Genomic DNA, 22,805 nt, shown 5'->3' on the forward strand with positions numbered 1-22,805 from the left:
TAAATAGTGAGTTGTTCTGAGTTACACAAGTGCTAGGACCAGAGCGGACTTCTGAGGAAGATGATGCTCTGAGGTACCACCTAATATCATCTAACTACTATCCTTTGCCTGGGCTCCTGAGGAGCACTTGGCAGCTTGTGCACGCTACAGCTCCAGAGAGCCCTGCCCACGAAGATTCCATGAGAACAACATCCCCTGGAATTGTTAGGCTTTCTTCATCTACAATGGACCTGCAGGTGGCCTACAGGTTTCCTGGCTGTCTAAGACCATGACTTTCAACCAGGACACCCTACTTTTTGTATAATAGTAATTTGTTTTCAATTATACCTCTGTCAGAGTTTAAGATTAAGAGAACATAAAAAAAAAATGCCACTCTGTATACGTAAAAAAAAAGTATACAACCCCCCCCCCCCCATACCTGCCCTCCACTCTTGCAACCTTCCCACAACAGAGAAAAACATCTTGCTGTAGAAGCCATAGTGTATCACGGTGTGTCCCAGGGTATACCCTTTTGTCCACACATCTTTGCTTACAGATGGGCATTGCAATGGATTGTTGGTATGAGGCCTCTGGCTTCTGCTATTCTGTCAAAACTCGAACCTCACTGAAACTTCTGTCAGATATCCTGTTATTGCCCTGTGTCATGGAGATTCTGTAGATTTAGATCTGTAGGACTGGTCCCTTCACGAACTCCAGCAGTTCATGGGTGGGGTAGATGTTGGGGTGGGCCAATTCAAAGCCCTGGATCTAGGCTCGAGAGGTATCTGAGCTGGTCAGCCCACCAACTCTCCTGCTCTTACACCCTCAGAGCTGGCTCACCTGCAACCCCCACTTCCAGCTTTACTGTGCTGCCCAGGTGAGGTATAGGGCCTACTCTCCTGAGTGCTGCAACAGGTGAGGGGCAGGGCCAGCTCTCCCACTCTAATGACCCCAAGGCCAACTCTTCTGCCTGCTATAGGTGACAATTGGTGATGGTAGGGGAGAGTATCTCTTCTCTCACCTACGCTACTGCAAAACATCAGACAAGTTGCAAAGCCAGTTCTCCTATGCTCACACCTTCAGGCTAGCTCGATTGTGCTTCAGCCATCAGGACCAACTCTACTCTGCTGCTCAAGTGAGGAACAGGGTCTGCTCTCTAGTATACTTTTAAATGGTTGTAATACCTTTTTGTTTTCAGCCCTATAAAAAAAGTCTTAAATGTTTATATGTTGTGGGAGGTATTAGAAAAGATGGCTGCCCCCTTGCTGCCAGCTCTAAATTCCTGCACTAATGGTGGCACCTGCGGCTTAAAGACAACCACTGGTTCCCGGTTCTGGTGCCATGTTGACAAAATTGAGCATTACCATTGGGCTACCTTGACCCAGCCGGGTGTTCTCATCTCGGCAGGCTCTCCTATGGGGCCACACTAGCCCCACACCACGGTCATCCACCCCAAGGTCAGCCACCACACCACCTAACAACCAAGTAAATCAAAACTCTAGGTGCTTAAAGTTAACCAATGGATTTATATATTAGCAAATACTCAATACACAAGATGCCCATACAATTAGAATTGTTATCCCAATTATCTAACCTTTTGATATGAATAGAGACTTCTAGAGACTCATGGGTACATATCTGCAGCCATTTCACCTCCCATCTTTTTCTCCTCCCAACTCCCAGCTCCACCTCCCTTTTTCCTGTCCAATGACAGGGCTCCGGCTGCAAATACATTGGCAGGAAATTTCTGCCACATTTAGATTTCTCTATACACAGTGGAGATTTTTCTATTTTAATTCTATGTGGGATGTTATGGTTTTAAATGACTTTCCAGGGCCGTTGGGACAAATATCTGGCAACAAAAGGCAATGATAAAATGGGAAGAAATCTAATCCAACATTCTGTGAATGGCAAGATTCATTCCTTGATCCGTTTGACTTGAGGTAGTTTTGATACCATTCTATTAAACTATTATGGGTATTCTCGTATACAATGTGTAGATTTACAATAGTGTATTTGTAGATATGAAGGCCAAAGGACAAGCTTAGACTACGTATCTTATTTTAAGATTTCCCATTGGCTTGGAGCTTGCTCTTCAGTTCTGGGATTATAAGCACACAACACCACACTTAGCTTTTTTTTTTTTTTTTTCTCTGCTTGAGAACAAATTTAGGTTCTCATACTTTCAAAGCAAGCATGTTAGTGACTGAGCTGTTTTTCCAAACCCTGTTAATTCTTAATGCAGTTGAACAGTACTCAACTGACCAGATCCTCATAGACTACTAAAAGACAGGCATTGTCACTCCCAGAAAGAACAGGGCTAGAAGAGCCATGTGGACATGGGACCTACATAGCCCTCTGGCCTACCTTTTCTTCAGATCATTGAAACATTAGGTCAAGAGAATTGATAAGCAAACAGCTGGTTGACAAGAAGAATGAGATGGTATCTCAGATTTTTTCCTGTTAGATCTCAGTGTATCCCGTCCCTATGTAGAAAACACAAACTGTTTGTGTGGCTACTCCAATTTTTCTGCCCCAGTTTTGTGATTTTTTTTTTCCTTTGACAGTGTTTACTGACAACCAGTAGAGTCCTCTGAGCATGAATTCTGTCTCTTCTGTCTTTAGATAATCTTTTTATGGAGTTAAAAATACTGCTTGGTAATACTTATCATTGTCTACAAGTCCAGAATCTACTACTACTTATGCAAATGAACAAATTGGTCCGTTCCCTTCAGTGGACATTTTTCAGTATGAATTGAAAGACTAGGACATGTGGCCCACGATGTCCTTTCCAGCACTTGTGTTCATCCTTCTGTGAACCACCATTGTTTGCCAGATCATCTTATCCTTAAGTACGTTTGGAGCACATAACAATCTTTCTAGTTCTTGATAAATGAGGTAATGTTCTCCGTGGCTTAGTCAGTTTTTCAGCCTTGTTTTTCACAAGCTGCTGTTTGTACTTGGCATTCTGACTCGATCATGTTCTGTTTTTTGTTTCTAAATCACCACTGAGAGTATACTGTATGCCGGCTGACCTGTCATTCTGTTCTAGCTAGGCTAGTTTTTTTTTTGTTTTTTGTTTCTTTTTTAGCAAGGAGACATGATCGCTGAAAAGGAAAAGTGCCCAGGTGGACTTTTCAGAGTTTCATGGATCTTTGAAGGGTTATGATCGTATAGCTGTGGCTAAGCCAGGAATCGCCTGATTCAAAGGTCCCAGGAACAATCACAGGGGATCTGAACTTAGTCCCAGACAGATGCTCACACCTGGGGAGAGAACAGTAGGCTGAAATACATCATCTTTCTTGGAGCTTTTGAGTAGATTTACAAAAAATTGGGCTTCAAGCAGAAAGCACCAGAGCCAGAGGCGTACGGTAGGAAAACACAATGCTACCACGAACTGGGGGGAGTTGGAAGAGGAAGGAAAATAGATGGAGCTTGAGAGCAGCTGAGTCGCAATAATAACATAGACATTCATTGGAGCAAGGTTAAATAAACAAATCTGAGGTGATGGCTAGAGGACCAGAGGAGCAGAAATCCTGTCGTCCATCAGGGCTCGAGAGGCTGCTGCTGCCTCTTCTAAAGCTCTATGAAACTGAGCCAGACACAAAGAATCTCTTGCAGCCTCCGAGCCTTCTGCCATTCCTTCAAAAGTTTCCATCTCCTGTGATAACCAGATTATGTGTCTGTGCCTTGCTGACTGAAAAGACCAAAATAACGTGGCCTCCTGGTTGAATACACATCGGATGCTCTTGAAGTGCCTGCATGTTGCCTGGGTAGTCAGGACTCAGCACTCAGTCGGGCTTGCTGAATGAAGGGGAAGGGTACAGGATTACTTGAGGAGACCGGTTGAGGCTTTGTTTGACCAATGAGAGACTAGTTTCTTATCTAGATGTAGGTGAAGCCAAAGTCACCTAACAACTTGCAGACGAGCTGAGGGAGGCCTGGAGTGGAACACATGCAGTCATCTGACCTAGGTCACATCCACGGCTGCTGCTGGCTGGAGATTCGGTTTTCCATAACCTCATGGATCCCAGATAAAGGATGTGATGGGCTGATGAAGGAAGGCCTTAGGAGAAGGGGATGAAGAGGAAGCCACTAACCGAAGACCACTGCCACTACTTATAGAGAAACGCTCTCCTTCCAAGCAGGACTGCAGAGGCAAAAGCATGCAGAGTTTCCCATTTACCAGTGAGCACATGCTGGTTAAACCCAGTCCGGTGTGTCTAATGTGATAGAAACTGGCTTTTATCAATAGGCATGAGGAGCAATCATTAGCCTGAGAGTTCTGTGACCCTTTTTTTTTTTTTTTTTTTTTTCTGAAACATCATATTCTGTACCTCACTGGTCCCATGAGGGGAGCTGATTTGTTTATGCATCTGAGCCTTTTCAACATGCTCTAAATTGAAACAGCGAATCTATTCTCCCTGCCTCCCCCGCCTCCCCCCCCCCCCCCCCCCGCCCCCTTGCTTCTAGTGTAAAATCGAATAAGCAACAGCACACTGCAGGAAGTCGGTCTAGCCACAGTAAGTCTGCACTCTTGTTTGTGAGAGAGGATGAAGAGAATGAATACTTGCCCTGTGGCATCAATTTCCTGTATAATGTTCTTCAAGAGGCATTTGGAAAACGCCCAGCTACACAGATGTACATAAATACCATACGTAGCTTGTTTTTGTCCATGGAAAGAGGAGTCTGTAAATGATGACAAAGGTGCCTTGCTCTTGGTAGCTGGTGAGTCACTCCATCTTTAACTATGTGACTTAAGGGTGGATTATTCCAGAGTTTTACTTTGGAAGGACATATAGGGAGTGGGACATTTAGCTTCTTTGCAATGGTATTCATTTAAGAGCACTTTTATCTAAAAGTTTGTATGTTCCTTCCTCCTGGAGATTAACAGAAACAGCATTCCCCAACAGAAAGCAATCTACAGTACTTAGAGATATAAGTATTTATTTTTCAAACAACAGAAAAATGTATGCGCACATTACATAGCATCTCTTTAAGTGTGGCCTGGTGTGTTCACAGTTCTTAGAATCGTAGCCCAAGACACGTTGGCCATCTTGTTTAAAAGATGATGGCTTGATTGGAAAAGCAAACTCCTGTTTGTGTTTCAGCCATCAACCTGTAGAGCTGGGACAGAGTTTAAGAACTTGACCCACAAAGAAAAATTCAGACGAAAAATACAGCTCTGCCTTCTAGGTTAGCTTTGTTGTATTCTCGTTCAGTGCTTGGCATCTAACCCAGGGCCCTATACAAAACCCATGCATACTAGGCACGAACTTTAGCAATGGAGCCACATCTCCAGGTCCAAGGTCACCTACCTCCTAATAAAAGGCAAGAGAAGAAATAATATATCCATGACCTATTATTATCTACCACATGAGGAGCTTTTCCATGTACAAGTGGTAATCCTTATAACTTCTGTATTTGTTTTATAGACAAGGAAGTTTGAACATAGAGAATATAAATTACAGCTCAGGTGACCACATAGCTATTAATACTAGAATTCAAACCCAGATTGATTTGGTCCTAAAGCTTTAGTCTTTTCTCTGATTTAGAAATTGTAAATTTAGGATCCATAGATGGCCTCAGAAGATGTTCAAAAGCCTACATTTTCTTCTTTTCTTTTCAGACAGTGTCTCAGGTAGCTCAGGGTGACTGTCTCCACTTCTAGAGTGCTCCTATTATAGGCTTTTACTGTCGTACCCTGTTTAATGTGGTACTGAGGCTTAGTGCTACGTGCTGAAGCAAGCACTCTATCAACTGACCTATGTCTCCAGACCCTCAGGGGCCTAAAACATGTAAATCTGACATTGTGTGTGTGTGTGTGTGTAGATATAGATATAGATATAGATATAGATATAGATATAGATGATATAGAGATAGATATACACATGCCGGGGAGAAGGACACTAAAACTTCCCAGATTTCTCTGCTGTATTCCCTAGAGCCTACCAGACTTGGGTTTTATTTTCTGCCCACTGTCACTGTGCACACCATTCTCCTGCCTGACTCTGGTAATCAGCATCTATTCAACCCTTTATGATTCTGCATCTAAAGTGAAATCATATTGAACTTGTCTCTCTGTGCCGGGTTTAGTTTCACTTAACATAATCACTTACAGGTTTACCTATGCTGTTCCAAATAATAAATTTTCCCTCTTGTTTGTTTGCAACAGTTTAATAGTATTCCACTGGGTATGTATACCACACTCAAAAAGTATTCACTCACTTTGTTTTTGTGTCTCAGTGGCTTTGAGTAAAGCTACCAAGAGAAAACACCAACAACTCTCAGGCATGCTCCACCAGTACATGCTCCATGCTGGGTTTGCTGGCTTGTGAATGCTCTACACTAGCATTTCCCTTTGAGAAAGCTTTGCAGTGTTTAAGCTTTGCAGTGTTTTCCTGAATGGCCACGATAATCTGCAATATGACCAGGCGGTCAAGGTTCTCTTTTTGCTCAGCCCTGCCAACAGGTGTTATCTTTCATCTCTTTATAACAGCCAGTCTAACAGGTGTGCGGGAGCTCTTTGTGGCTTTGATTTGCATTTCTCTGAAAATTACTGATATTGAGCAGTTTTCATATAGTTTTTGCTCATCTGTTCGCCTTCTTTTGAGAAACGTCTATTAAAGTCCTCACGCCCACTTGTCAACAGAGTTATTTCCTCATTACGGAGTAGTTTGAATATGATTCCTTATCTGATGCATGATTTGCAATTATTTTCTTACAGTTGTCAGTTCTCTCTTCACTGGGCTGTTCCCTCTGCAGAGCGGGTGCCCTTTATTTTGACATACTCTCATTATCCGTTTATTAAAATATTTATTTATTTATTTACTTATCAGTGTATCATTTCAGTTTATTATCAATCTGTTATTCATAGAATGAAAGCTCATGCAGGTCCCTAAAAGTAAATCTGGAGTAATAAGTAGCAAAAAATGCTGATATGAGGCCTAGTGGGGCACAGAACTAAGCCTTAAAAAAAATAAAAGATGAAACAGAAAAAAACAGCACACAGATACAAATAAATGGCCAATAAATCTCATGCCTGAGAGAGTGAGATAGGAGGCTCATTCCCAAGTGATAGACCAGGCTGGGCTACAGAGACCCTGTATTAGAAAACAAAACAACGTGCCAGGCGGTGCTGGCGCACGCCTTTAATCCCAGCACTTGGGAGGCAGAGGCAGACGGATTTCTGAGTTCGAGGCCAGCCTGGTCTACCGAGTGAGTTCCAGGACAGTCAAGGCTATACAGAGAAACCCTGTCTCGAAAAACCAAAAAAAAAAAAAAAAAAAAAAAAAAAAGAAAGAAAGAAAGAAAAGAAAATAAGAAAACAAAACAACAAAAGGGATAAAAAACAAATAAACAAACAACCCATTGGGTGTTTGTTTGTCTCTCAGTTGAAGGGGCTAGCCTGATCTATGCCGTGAGTTCCAGCACAGCTAGCACTATACAGAGAAACCGTATCTCAAAAAACAGAAAGAATGATAGAAAGAAGAAAAGAAGAAGAGGAGGAAGAAGAGGAGGAGGGGGGGAGTTGAAAGCAAAGGAAGGAAGCTCAGATAGACAGTACAGTGTTATGGGCATCTTGTAATCAGCCTTTCGGAGATAGGGGCAGGAGGATCAGGAGTAGTTTAAGTTTATTCTCTCCTATATATTGAGTTGATGGGTAGCCTGGGCTACAGGTGACCTCACAAAGAAAAACTTGTTAAAAACAATAAAAGAAAAGAAAACTGTGCAGCTACCCACCTCCAACTGACCCACGGTAAGTGCAGAGAGAGAAATCACCTAGTTATCCCCCAGGGATGTGAGCCTGAGAGGTCAGCAGGATGACCTTCCTATGTATTCAGATACCCTCAAGGCCTGGTGTGTGGTCTACCATGTCTTCTTAACCTATGCCTTCCCCACCTTGGTAACCAGATGTTGAAGCGAAGACTGAGTCTCTGGAAGACTTTCAGCCTTATGGGGAAGTTGGCCTAACCAGGAAAGACTAGCGGGCTCCAGACCCAGGTCTGGGTGGCCCTACTAGACCTACTCCTTATGATAGCAGAATTGGTACTTGTGCTTATGATTCATGGAGGACTCTGTAGGTTTGATGGAAAGAAGCCTGATCCTTCAGCATTGAGATTGCCAGCAACGGGCCATACAGTAAGCTAGGACTCAATGTTGCTGAGTAGGACAAAACAGCTGAGGTGTGGCACCTGGAGGCCCTTGCTCCTGTTAGAGCATGCACCGGGTGAACCACACCACAACTTGCTCATTTGGGGGGGATGAGTCTGGCAGCCAGCACCTTGCGAGCCTGCTGATCACAGTAGGGCTCTGGCTTGAAATGTTTTTCTAGCTCCCAGTGTTCCCCCTGGTATACTGCTGGTCACGGGGACCTAGGGTTTTTCCATCTTAGGTGAAGTTCCCACCGTGTCATGATTTGGTTCTTGTTCACAGGCTGCTGTGAACAGCATAGGTGCCCGGAAAAGACCCTGGGTCCTCTGGAAGAGCAGCAAGTGTTTTGAACTGCTCCGATATCTGCCAGCTCCTTTGTCTATTTTTTGCTTTCCCTACCTACTCTTTTGGGATCCTAGGCAAGAAGTGTTGCTCTGATCGATGCTGAACAGCTTTTTTTTTTTTTTTTTTTTTTTTTTTTTTTTTTTTTTAGTGGGGTGGGATAGGATGCGCTGTTGAGACAGGATCTCTCTATGTAACCTCAGCTGGCCCCACCTCAGAATCCTCCTGCATCAGCTTTCCAAATACTGGGATTCCAGATAGTGAGAGCTTCACAGTTCTCAGTTTTAAAATTTTTACTGTTTCAGTCCAGCGTGGCGGAGATTGCCCTTAATCCCAGTATTCAGGAGACAGAGGCAGACAAACCTCTGTGAGTCCTAGGCCAGCCAAGGCTATACAGTGAGACCCCCATCTCAAAATAAAAAAATAATAAAAAAAGCTTTGTAGTCTCAGGTTTCCTAGTCTTTTTTTGTTTTTTGGGTTTTTTTGTTTGTTTGTTTGTTTGTTTTTGTTTGTTTTTCGAGACAGGGTTTCTCTGTGTAGCCCTGGCTGTCCTGGAACTCACTCTGTAGACCAGGCTGGCCTCGAACTTAGATATCCGCCTGCCTCTGCCTCCCAAGTGCTGGGATTAAAGGCGTGCGCCACTACCGCCTGGCCCAGGTTTCCTAGTCTTAATTACAATACACACACGATAAATATCTGTCCAGCGAACAACACAAACCATGATATGGAGAAGAGAAAGAGCCACTGCCTTTATTGTGTGGCTCTGATGCTGCCCCACCTCATCCCAGTATCTGTGTTGTGGTTTAACAGATGTGTTTCCAGCACAACTGGCTTTCCTTTGGATTCAGTCATTCTTTGAAAAGAAGATTTTAAAATGCAGAAATCCTGATAAAACATTTGAAACCATTTGATGTTCCTGTGACTAGATTAAATAACATAACGGTAGACAATATTACCCAAGAATTTTTTTTTTCCCATCGGGAAGCTACACTCCTTGTACAAAGGAATGCAAACTATTTAGACCAGCACTATAGAAGAGAAATACAATGTAAACTACAAGTTCAAGCCACATGTGTGATCTTAAGCTTCTGGACAGCCACACTGTAAAAATAAAAAATAAATAAATAAAATAAAAATTTAAAAAAGAGATAGAGCTAATCTTAGTATCTTTTATTTAGTTTGTTACACCCAAAATATTAGCATGCTTGATTATTCACAAGCAATAATCAAGGATTACTGAGTTGCTTTGGGGTTGAGTTTTTACAAGATGTTTTGGAAATACGATGTGTATTTTTAGGGCTGGGATGTAGCTCAGTGACAAGAGTATTTGTGTGCATTGAGTCCTGCATTTGGTTTTCCAGTCCTGGAAAAAGAAAATTCTACTGATGACTGTATATTTTATATCAGTGCAGAAGACAGACAGAACCTCCCAACCCAACTTTCTTCATGTTCAGTAGCTACCATGGCTTATGGCTGTCATACTAGGTGCTGCACACGGAGATGCAAATGGTTGGAAGATACAGACGGAGCTAATAAAGTCTGGAGGAAAGTAGGAATGAATGCAACAGGTTTTGGCATGCTGGAAATTCTTTGATGAGCCAGGAAATGGTGAAGTTACCAGGACGTCAGCTCATGTTGCCAAAATTGCAGCTGTGCAGGTGATTATCAAGATGCACAAATAACCACAAATAACCCAACAGAACGATCCCACTTCAGCAAGTGTCTTAGTACTTCTAACTGTTTGTTTTTTTCTTTTTTCTTTTTAAAAGCAGACTGACAGTCCAATATGCACATGTAGGGAAAGCTGTAATGTAGGGTGACTAAAATTACACCCAATAATTATAATCATCATGTTCTTGTAACCACACCTAGAGCAAAGGCTCTGGGAATTTTATGGTGTGGAACTGAAGTAGTCTCCGGCCCCTTGGGGAAGACACACAAAATAGAGGTTTCTGACGTGCATTCCGGTGTTTTACAGATGGAGGAGGAGGCTACACAGAGCCTGAGGGCATAAACTGTCTGGACAGACCATACTATCAAAGAGCTTTGGAAGGGCAGTTCTGCCTCCTGCTCAAATTCACACATAGTTCCTGGATGTCTCTCTTGGGACCCTCAAAGGCTTCTTTCACTGGACTTGATTCTACTTCTAGCTCCAACCCGACTCTCTGAAGTCTTAGAATTGAGCATATCTTTAAAAAAAAAAAAATCCTTTCATTGAGTGTAATGGTACATATGTGTGATCCCAGCACTCAAGATAGAGACAGGAAAACTTGGTTAAGCCTAGCCTGATATTACATGAGATCCTTTTTCAGAAAAAAAAAAAAAAAAAAAGCAAAAACAAAAAAAAAACAACAAAAACCAATCCAAATCAATACCAACACCACAACTAAATGCCTTGGGCCACTTGTCAGGGCCATTTTGTGATCTAGAAATGTGTACATGTGAAGCCTTTTTCAGAAGAGTTTTTTTTTTTTTTTTTTTTTTTTTTTTTCTGCTTAAGTTTTTATTTAACAAATATGCCAAATGTTGTCTTCTTCCAGAAGATACTTATAATCTACCTGCAAACATGCAGCTGGGTCAGTCCCACTGCCACATATAGAATTTCCCAAACTGAAATATTATCTGAACCCGTAAGTTGAGATCTAATATTAAATGTTAAATATGATAAAGTTAAAGAGACCTACTGATAGATGCTTTAAATTTTAGAGGAAAACAAAACATATAAAGTCTTCTACCACCTGATGAAAACAGAGATGCTGTTTGAGAGTTTCATGGTATACTAGTAACTTTTAAATCACTGATAACGTAAACTCCAGTTGTCAAGAGATTAGGATGACATTTACATAGTTGACAAAAACAACTCTAGCTGAGCTTGCATGCTATCCCTGTCACTAAAGTGTCTCCACAGCCATCACCTGCATGACTGCCACCTTCATTATCTCCACTACCAGCATGCATGCCTAGCCATTAATCTGCTGTTGGGAAAACAGCCCATGGAAGTAACTTTTTTTTTTTCAGGAGGCATTTCCTCTGCGCTCAGGTTTCTGTCTTCCCAGCAGGCTGTAGAGTCCTGGGGTTGTATAAAATTGGAAAATGCAGCGTTTGTAAACCAATGCACAATTTAAACAGTCTCTTGCTCTTTTGAAATGATGCAGCGTTACTTGCTGAGCTAGAATAGAAGAATCTAAGAAAGCAATTAACTTTGGAGGGTGAAAAAATATGAGTCAAAGCCAACGATAGCTGAAACCCCACAGGGAGTAACTCAATAAAGAGGCCTAGGACATAATTCATAACGGAGAGCGTCGGTGTGTGGAGGAGTGTTGGGAAAGGTGGTGACTCATGTTCCCTGTACAGGGTACAACCTCAAAATAGTGAGGCTGTACCTACATGCAAATGGGAGCTGCAGTCCCCAGTTAGCAATTGTTAGTATTTCGTCTAAATTCCACATCCCCAGTTACCTGGCAATAGCCAGGTATGCTCCTCCCCACAGTTACCTGGCGGTTGCCAGGTAGCCTGATCCACTATAAAAGGGGCTGTTTGCCCCCTCCTCTCTCTCTTACTCCCTCTCTTCTTCTCTTGCTCTCTTCCTCTCTTACCCTCTTGCCTCTCTGTCCCCTCCCCCATCTTTCTCTCTCTCCACGTGGTCATGGCCGGCCTCTACTTCTCTTCTCTCCCCACCTTTGCCCTTTCCCCTGAATAAACCTTTTCCCACTTAGAACCGCGTGGTCTGGAGTAGTCTATTCTGTACGGCGGCCAGGTTTTCCTTTCATCTTCCTTTCAGCAATGATCTTTTACTTGGCGCTGTCTGAGTCAAATACTACTTTTCATGGCCATTGTGTGCTGCCTGTGGTCAGCTTACAAGCAAAAGGAGCATCCGTCTATGTGTGTGATCTGAAGCAAGTTTTCTGATTCTCTGAGCCTGTGTCCTGCAAAACAGAGATGATGCAGATTAAGTTAGAAGTGAGTAATTTGTGAAGCGAGTTCTTCAGTGTGTGTGAGGTGTGCAGATCACAGCAAGTCTCTCAATGCTTGTGTCTTTATCCACTCTCTCGACTTCCCTAGCAAATATCCGCAATTACTTTCTACAGTGTAGGAATGAAGACACCAAGGCTCATCAAGGTTAAAAAAAAATCACACCGTTTGTAGAAAACTTTCTAGTGTCCATCCAGACTTCTTTAATGTGTAAACTGTGTTTTCCAATAGCTTAACATCAATGGAAGTTGAAAATTGTCAATCCAAACTACAAACACATAGGAAAACTCACAAGTCTGGAGTAACTGGGCCATTTCAGGGGGAATGTAGTCATAGAATTTTCAAGTACATACAGTAACCAGAAAAATGAGTAACAAGGGCTGGCCGTTTAGGGCCAGATTTAGTCAATAGATAAAAATGATTAGCATATCTAAGAATGTCTTGTCTTGCCCACGTACTGAATAGATGTTTTATAAATAAAAGAGACCTCCAGTATTGAAAGACAAATTATTTTCTCTGCTGAGTAAACCTCCCTTTAAAACATTGTTTGTTATTCTTCTGCTTACTAAGCTATCTCCTTCATGAGTACACTTCAGCTCAGTCTCTGTACAAATGATTTTTTTTTTTTAAGTAGAGATTTAAAATGTCCAAATTTAAAAAGGTTTATTGTAAAGGTTAAAGTTTATAGTCAGCTTGATTTATTTATATTTTAATTCTTCAGCAAATAATGTTTTGAATAACTGTAAATTCCTAAATATTTTCCAAATTTTAGTTATCCAACTTGACACAAAAGATCTATTCTGGTATTTACTAAGAACTGTGAAGCGTCAACTATGTCCTTTGTAACTATGCAGAGTTCTTGAGAAATGCAGGCCCTTTTAAATATTTACACCATTTAGAATAGAAAGTGGCAGGCAGCAAATAAAGCGGTCAGGCTCTAGGCTTTGACAGGTCTGGTGTGGAGTCAGCTCTCAGTTACAAACCTGCGGCTTCCATTTACTTGGGTGGACCAGACATGGCTCAGCTCGAGTGTGGAATCTTTTAGCTATTGCTCTTAATCCATGGAAAATACTTTAGTGTAGTGTGTTCTCTTTTAAAGTTAATGAATTATTGCAGAAAAGAACAATGGGATTTATTCAATATGGTGGCCCTGAACCATGCCAAATATTTTGTGGTTTTCTGGGAACACAACAAGGTAGTTATTGGTATTGTAATAAATGAGGGGCTTAGCATGTCCCAGCTGCCGAACACATGAGCTTTACTTGGGAGGACAAATAGCAGGATTTTCTGTCCCTAAAGTGTAGTCTGCTCTAGATCTGCCTGAATAACTACAGTGGACAACTGGTGGGGGTCATAAAAACCTATATTTCATTTTCTCTTTTGCCCAAGTGAAGCTCTGTTTAGCTGATATCTGTCCAGAGTCAGAATTTCCACAGCACGCAAGCTTCATTTCAGGACTTCAGCTCCATTTGGGTTCCTGTCTTCCTTTATAGAAGCTAATAAGCAGCTGACATAAAATTTTTATTGGGTGGTATTTGGTTTTTACTGCAAGTTTATAGATATAACTAGATTTAATATTCAATAAACAAATTCTAATCACTTGCTTTATACACAGCGATGGAAAAACACCAGATTATGTTTTTCAAAAACTTTTCGTCTAAATAGAAAGATTAAATAATGTGTTTATCCAGAATCACAAATAAATAAAGTTGGAAGTACAGCAGTTCTAGTCTTGGGGTTCAGTATTTTACCCTGACAGCGTTAATATAAACAACCATATGGTCAGTTGGATAACATGTCATGTGAGTACCCATATCCTGTGGTAAAGGACAGCTGCTTCTTTTCTCTGTGAAAATCCCGCCACACACAAAATGTAGATCTTTTTTGTTGTGTAATATTCTAACTTTTCCCCCAGAGGAATTAGGATTCCAATTTTCCCAAAATTTTCTAATTTTAAAAACGTTGCGGTGGTGGCGCACGCCTTTAATCCCAGCACTTGGGAGGCAGAGGCAGGCGGATTTCTGAGTTCGAGGCCAGCCTGGTCTACAGAGTGAGTTCCAGGATAGCCAGGACTACACAGAGAAACCCTGTCTCGAAAAAACCAAAAAAAAAAAAAAAAAAAAAAAAAAAAAAAAACGTTGCTAGGTAATTTGAGTCTTACTAAGAACCAATGAAGTATATTGGTGGGCATTATCATTTTACAGATGTGGGCATTTTCATTTTACAGATGTGGACCACCCCACTCTGGATCTGTTACTCAGGACTTTAAGGCTTCGGTCTTTACCTTTTCTTAGCGAGGAAGAAATAAAAACACTGCAGTCATAAAAAATGCATTAAGAAGCACAAGGTATTGGAACAAGGGTAGAACAATGGTAGCCTACCAGTGCTAGGTGCAGGTAGATAGGCAGACTTGTATTAAAAAGCCAAGTTTCAGGCTTGTATGTGTTATTTATACAAGTGACAGAGGAAATAATAACCAATCAGAAAATGACACACAGTACCATGACTAGAACAAAACCAAGAAGGGAAACCAAGGAAATTGTGGTTATACATTAGGTGGGTTAGAGAGAGAACGCACCTCTGGGGATGTGGCATTTACTCTGAATCCCAGCTGGAGAGGAGGACCTGGTCCTGTCATGAACTGAGCAACAAGCTTCCAAGGCCCCAGGAAAAGTCTAGTCTAAGGGCCTTGGGTGAGAAGGAACAGCAGAACAAACATGGCCAAGGCAGACTTCGGTGAGCTCGGTAGAAATGCAGTTAAAAAGGTAGGCAGATGCCTCTTAGGTCTTAGTAAGAATGAGGCTGACTGTGAATGAGTGCAGAGCTTCCAACCAGGAGACAGAGTCATTTGATAGTTGGCAAGAATAGGAGGCTCGTGAGCTGAAGCAGATTGGTTGATTTCTGATGATATCATAGACCTCCATGGGCAGAGACCTGATGAGTATGGGAGAAAAGAGTCACTTCAGGTCAAAGGCAGAACAGGTTGAGCTGAGGGAGACTGCTGTACCCAGTTCCATTCAGGAAAACTCTAAGGAATTTGTTCTCAATGATTCAAAATTGTTGCACTTACTTTTTGTGTATGTGAGTGTGAGAGTGTGTGTGTATTTGTGTGTTGGTGGAATGACGATGGCTTTTGTTTGGTGTTCATTAATGATGTTCATCATGAAGTGCCCCTCCATGGCACTGTCATGAGTAACAGTAGAGACAAACTATTCAGACAGGAGGATATACAGGAGGAAGAGCTACAGCACAGTAAGGTGAGACAGAAATGCTTCTGTGTGGTTTTATTTTGTGGGGCTGAAGTTGGAACATAGGGTCTCATGCATACTGGGCGAGTGATCTGGGCTAGTGGTCTACTGTGGACTCATGTATATTTCTACTCCCACATAATTCTTTTACTGTTTTTAGTATATTAGATTACATTTAAGACTTGAGTCTCAATAGAGAGGAAGGATGAAGCAAAAACCCAAATAACAGGTAAAAACACAAGACGGATGCCATTGCACTGTAGCGTCTAATGCTGTGACTCATGTGTACTGATCTTTCTGATTTAGTAGACATTTATTGGCTTTTTGTATGTTGTGTTAAAGGACATGCTCAACACTTCATTTTGATGTATTACCTCATTAACCTTTCATGGTTGGACCAATTTGTTTATAACATATGAGGCATCTTTGTCCTGTGAGAATATTTTCCACTGACGCAGCAGATGCTATAAAGATACTCTAGTGTGATGGTTAATATTAATTATCAAGTTGACAGGTTCTAGAGTCACTTAGAAGATAAGCCTCTGGGTCCGTGAGGGGGTTCTAGATTGAATTAGTCAAAGTGGGAGCTGGGGTCCTTGGTTGCATGAAAAGAAAGTGAGCTGAGTGCTGACATTTTCTCTCTCTCTGCTTCCTGACTGCAGAAGCCACGTGACCAGCCACTTCAAGATCCTACATCCATGACATCCCACCTGATGGACTGCACTTTCCTTCAGCAAGCCAAAACAAACCCCTCTTTTCTTAAATTGCTATTGTCAGGTGTTTAGTTACAGCACCGGAACAGTAACTAATACATATTGTATAGAAAGTTCTCCCTGCAAGATTCTGGTACATTTGAATTTCAGTTCCACGTTTCTTTTTTCGTTTTTCTTTTTTCTTTTTTCTTTTTTTGACTGGGTTTCTCTGTGTAATCCTGGCTGTTCTGGATCTCAATCTGTAGAACAGGCTGGCTTCAAACTCAGCGATTGGCCTTGTCTCTGCTTCCTGTGTGCTGGAATTAAAGGCATGCACCACCACTACCCACATTTAGTTCCATGTTTTAACTAAATAACCAATAGCACTGGTAAAGTTTCAGTTGCCATGGTGTATTTACTCTAGTGTACAGATTACAACCAGCTCTGTTATGTTTTCACTGTGACTTATGCAAGTAACAGGTGCACATCAGTATCTATGACCATTCCGATCTCTTCCTTCAGAGATACTCAGTATCCGTTAGTCAGTATGCATCTGTCATTCAGCTCACGGTCAGAGAGCTGGATGTACAGTTGTATTGTTCTTGTCTCTAGTGGACAGTCCCAGGTGCTGATTTAAAAGCAGAGCAATCAAAACAGTGAACTGTCCCACGAAAAGCGATGGTGATAGCAGAAAGATGAGGGACTGTAAATGCAGTTACAGAACAGAGTTGACAGTGGTTGAGTTGACACTTCAAGGACCTGGGGGGCTGGGGGGTGCAGCCAGAGGCATTTATCCACACAGAAAAGAAAGGATGAAGATGTCCCAGAGGAAATGATGATAAACTAATACTGGTGACATCAAAGAGAAAAAAAATAATTATTTAAAAAAAATAGTACAATTAAAGAATTTTCATTTTTTGTAAATGATGGGCCCATTTTGATGAGAAAAGTGCTCAGATTTATTTTTGCATGCTGTTCTATTGCAATTTCCGTCATTATATTGGTACTTTTAAAACTTTAAAAAAGTATTCTATTTCATGTGTGTATGTTTTGCCTGTGTGTATGTCTGTGCACCACTTGCATGCCTGATGCCCTTGAAACCCAGAAGAAGGTTTGGATCTGTGAGGATTACAACCTAGAGTTAGAGATAGCTGTGAGAAACAACATGGGTGCTGGAATTTGGACTCAGGTCCTCGGTAAAAAGCAACCAGTGCTCTTAAGCACTGAATTATCTCTCTAACCCAAAATGGTATTGTTGTTGTGTTTTCTTTTTTTGTTTATTTGTCTTGTTTTGTTCTTTATCAAAAGACGCAGTTGGAAGCAGTCAATGGAGAGATACATAGCTGGGCAAACTACAGAGAATCAGATATTGGGTGCTCAGCCCTAATGGGATATGAATACCACCTCCTTACATTATCCCACATACACTCCCCTCCCCTCCCCTATGCCACACCACTCTCCCACAGGACACTGAGAACATCTCAGGAAAGGAGGTAGATCAGACTCAAGAGCCACAGGATGGAGATTCCTCTGTGAAATGCTGGCTTCTACACACAATGAATCCACAGCAGTTGTGGCTTCTATACCTTCCCCTTCCCCTACTGAAGCACTATTGTCAGTTGATAGTTTCTGGGGGAGGAGAATCATTCCTTTCCAGCATATGGCCACTGAAAAGATTCCCTTGCTCCAGTGCATGGCCCCTTACACATATGGGCAGCACTAACTAGCATAGTTTATTATTAAAAAGAAGACAGGAAGTTAGGAGGGTGGCTTGTGTTGGAAAGATATGGAAGGAGTTAGATAGGGAAAGGGGGTATGTATAACCACATATACATCATCATATACATGAATAAATTGTTTTGTTTTGTTTTGGTTTTGGTTTTGGAGACAGGGTTTCTCTGTGTAGCCCTGGCTGTCCTGGAACTCACTCTGTAGACCAGGCTGGCCTTGAACTCAGAAATCCGCCTGCCTCTGCCTCCCAAGTGCTGGAACTAAAGGCGTGTGCCACCACTGCCTGGCTATGAATAAATTCTTAATAGTAAAGAACATTGTTTAAATCAAAAGAACATATTTCTTACAAATTTATCTTGAAAGAGAGTCGAATTATCATTATTTAAAGAGTTTGTTTATTGTCCTTTGGTGGATTTTTTTATTTGACAAGGTCTCACTATGTAGCCTGGGCAGCCTTGAACCTGATATCTTCCAGCTCTGGAATGCTGGGATTGAACTCACAGAGATCCACCTAATTCTGTCTCCAAGGTTCTGGGATTAAGGGTTCATTTTAATTTCTAACATGCTAGCATGATAGCCAATCAGTCTCAAAGGCTTTTCCAGGAAATGTCCTATGACATGTGAACCCTCAAGGGTAGAAGCTACACTGGAGAAGGCAACTTACTTATTTCCATGGGAGGGCTGTTGTCACTCTTACATTAGCAAATGCCATTTATAATTGTTGTCTTTGTTTATAATAAAATGTGCTTTTGAGAACTCATTTCCCCAACAAATATATGTATATTGCTATTCAATGGAAAATTTCATTTGAATCCACTGCTAAACAGAAGGTATCTTACTGTCTGATATCCTTCTTTGTCCCTTCTTCCCTCCCTTCCTCTCCCTTGATAGCCTGAGAATTATGTGTTAAAACTGCATTTTAAAATGTAATGAGGTGGATGATAAGGATGAGTGGTGTGAAACATTATCTTCAGGGCATGCCGAAGCCATTGTAGCCACAATCTCATGACAGCTGCAATTTTCTGTACTGGGCCTGCACCAGATTGAAGGCAGCAATAGTTAGTCAGGGGTAGGGAAGGGTGCACATGGCCCTGTCCCTCCCCTGTGAACTATCGCCAATTGCTGGATGTTGAGGTTTGATCTATTGCTATGTATTGTAATGCTAAATTCTAGGCCTACCAGTGACTTCTCATGTTTACAAGCTTTCTTTGTGCAAACCTTGTTCCTTGATTTAAAACTCTTGGTTAAATCAAATTGGCTATAGCCAATTACTGGAGGGATTAGGGGTAGGTAGGTTTGGAGTGACCTGGATGGAGAAAGAGAGACCAGGGGGAGAAGGGGACAGAAGGAAAAAAGAGAGAAGAAGCTGCCATGAGGGGAGATGGGCGATGAGCACATGGCCAGAAGAAACAGCAAGTATCTGGGGCACACAGCTGGGGAGGTAGCCTGGCCAGCAGTGAGAAGAGTAGATTATGGTGTTAGACATCCATGCGCAGCTTAGAACAGACCACAACAGATCAAACGGTTCCAATGGGGGAGGGGTATTCAGGAGATAGGGCAAAGATGGGTGGGGGGAGAAGCAGAGGAAGCAGATAGAGGAAAAGAGGAAGAAGAGAGAGGTCAGGGGGTTCTGCCTGTTTTTTTTTTGTTTGTTTGTTTGTTTGTTTGTTTTTTAAATTTCTAGGAGTACACTGTAGCTGTCTTCAGACACACCAGAAGAGGGCATCTGATCCCATTACAGATGGTTGTGAGCCACCACATGATTGCTGGGAATTGAACTCAGAACCTCTGGAAGAGCAGTCAGTGCTCTTAACCACTGAGCCATGTCTCCAGCCCGGTTCTGCCTGTTTTATAAGGGCAGTGACATAGCCTCTCCCAGGTAAAGGTGAGGTAGCCAGGTGGATTCTAGAAGTATATGGCGGATGCCTTGGCAACAATGTGGGGGTCGCCTAGATGTGATGTGATGTCATTGGGTTCAGAGCCTGATACCAACATACCCCCCTTTTTCTTATTATAAAGAGAAGAAAAAAAGGGGGAGGGGAAGCCAATGGTGAAAGGGGAGTCAGGGGCTCCATGTCTCTTAAACTATTTCCTGCTGTGTAGTGGCGTACTCCATTGTGGGGAGTAGCTGGCTTTCACCATCGGGGTCCACTTGGTAGATGTGTGCATCAGGTTCCTCTGTGGACAGCGGCTGGTAATCCTGTAACAGGAACTGATTAATAGTTTGGTTAGAAATAATAACACCAGGAGGATGAATAAAAAGGGTGTTACAAAAGAGTATCTACTTTTATACGTTTTTTTGGGGGGGGGGTTGTTTTTAAATCTCAGAACTGGAGGTGTCACGTTCCCTAAAAACAGCATTCTTCTTGGAGGAACTGGTGAAGACCATTTTCTTTAGCTGTCAGGACATCTGGCCCCGTCGATTCTGAAGCACCACAGCTGGAATCCCGCAGGTCTTGTATGTAGAAAAGAATGTTTTGTGGTGTTGGTTGAAGAAATGGTTGGTCCGTGATCCTAGCATATGTATCTGACAATACATATGGGCAGCCCCCATAATCGTCTGGCCGGTTTCTACAATAATCTTCTATCTGGTCAAAGAGAAAGCAAGTAAAGAGAACATAATATTTAGATGGGACAACAGATATAGGAATGATAGCGATTTGGATTGGTTCCTGGCATCTGGCTATGGAGCAGTTTCCTGTCCCTGTTTGGAAAGATTGTTATCTGTGGGGGTCTCTTGAACCTCGAATCTCCAGATGTAAGGGCTGACCTGGATAGAAACAAGCAGCAGGGGGAGGATGAGAAACCCATGTCTAGTCCAGTGAGGTCGAGCTTGGCTGCCGGGGTGGAGTCTCATTTTCTGGGATTGAGGACAAGGTGGGTGATTTTGATGTTATCTGGAGCTTAATAGAGCATAGTCCTGTTAGGGTCGACATGTATGAAGAAAAGTCGATTTTAGGTGGAGGGTGAAAGGCTTGAGGTGAGACAAGTGGACTCAATGAGGGAGTCCCTCAAGTTTAACAGCTGTAGGGGGTCACAAGAATTACCTTAAAAGGGCCCTGCCATTTGGGAGAGAGGGGTGAGGGCCAATGATCTGGAGGAGAGAGAAGGACTTGGTCTCCAATGTTGACAGGCAGTGGACAGGAGACAATGTGTGGTCGAGGTAGATGGTGGTCATCAAAGTTCCACAAGAGAGAACAGAGATGGCAAAGTAATGGGGTGAATAGATGGTCTGGGAGGGGAGAGCATTTAGGTGAAAGACCAGGAGTTAGAACTGGACACATGAGTTCAAAGGGTAAGATGAGGAGAGGCCACTTTGGGAGAGCTTGTAGCCTGAAAAGAACCAGAGGTGAGAGTTTCACCCAGTCAAGATGAAGTTCCTGTGACAGCTTGACAAGAGTGGTTTTTAAAAAGTGGTTAGTTCTTTCTACCTTACCTGAAGATTGAGGGTGGTAGGCAATGTGAAAATGCCAGGGGATGTCTAGGGCCTTAGATAGAATTTGAGAAACCTGGGAAGTAAATTCAGGACCATTGTCTGACTGGAGGGAGGCTGGGACACCAAATGGGAAGATGATCTCTTGAAGGAGAAGATCAGAGACTGTCTGAGCCCTTTTGTTAGTTGTGGGAAAAGCCTCTACCCAGCCTGAGAAGGTATCCACCAAGACCAGGAGGTACTTGGCACATTTGACAGCGGGCATGTGGGTTGCTTCAAAAACAAAAACAAACAAACAAACAAACAACAAAAAAAAAGAGGACAAGTATGGTGGGTGTGGAGGTACTTGGCACATTTGACAGCGGGCATGTGGGTTGCTTCAAAAACAAAAACAAACAAACAAACAAACAACAAAAAAAAAGAGGACAAGTATGGTGGGTGTTTCACACCTTTAGTTTTAGCACTCAGGAGGCAGAGGTACTATGATCTCTGTGAGTTCCAGGACAGCCTGGTCTACATAATGAGTTCTAGGCCTCCTGGTCTATATAAAGAGACTCTGTGTCCAAAATCAATCAATCATGGTGTTTATTCTGTTAATTTAAATTTTTGATATATGTTCTTAATTTAGATTTCTTGCTTTCTGCTATTCACAACACCCTGGTTGCTCATTTTGCCTTTCTTCAAATCTTTGCACTTGTCTTCCTTCTCTTTAAACTAAGACCAATTTATTTAGAAGATGAACTGTATTTAGGTAGTGCCCAGGTAACACAACTCCTGAAACAAATGTGCTTGAGACCTGAGATGAGCAATTCTGTCCATAAATGGGGCTTTGTTGATATTAGGTCTCCCAGAGATGTCCTTCTCCTAGGAGTTTAACCACACTGTGGATTCAGTCATTTAACAAATATTTATTGAGCACCTGCTATGTGTGAGAGCTGTAGATATGGTGGTGACCAGGATAAATAAATCTCATGTCTTCATTGAGGTTACATTTTTACTTGGAACAATAAACAAAACAGTAAGTAAAGAAATAAGAAATATGAGCCAGGCATGGTGGTTCACACATGTAATCCCAACATTCTGGAGAAAAAGGCAGGAGAATCAAGAGCTCCTGGACAGCTCTTTCTAAAAGAAAGGAAGAGAGGAAGGAAGGAAGGAAGGAAGGAAGGAAGGAAGGAAGGAAGGAAGGAAGGAAGGGAGGGAAAGGAAAGAAAAGGAAATCTGAATTCTGATAAATATTATTTTAGGGGCTCA

Source organism: Arvicanthis niloticus, chromosome 4, assembly GCF_011762505.2.
Source record: "Arvicanthis niloticus isolate mArvNil1 chromosome 4, mArvNil1.pat.X, whole genome shotgun sequence".
Lineage (NCBI taxonomy): Eukaryota > Metazoa > Chordata > Mammalia > Rodentia > Muridae > Arvicanthis > Arvicanthis niloticus.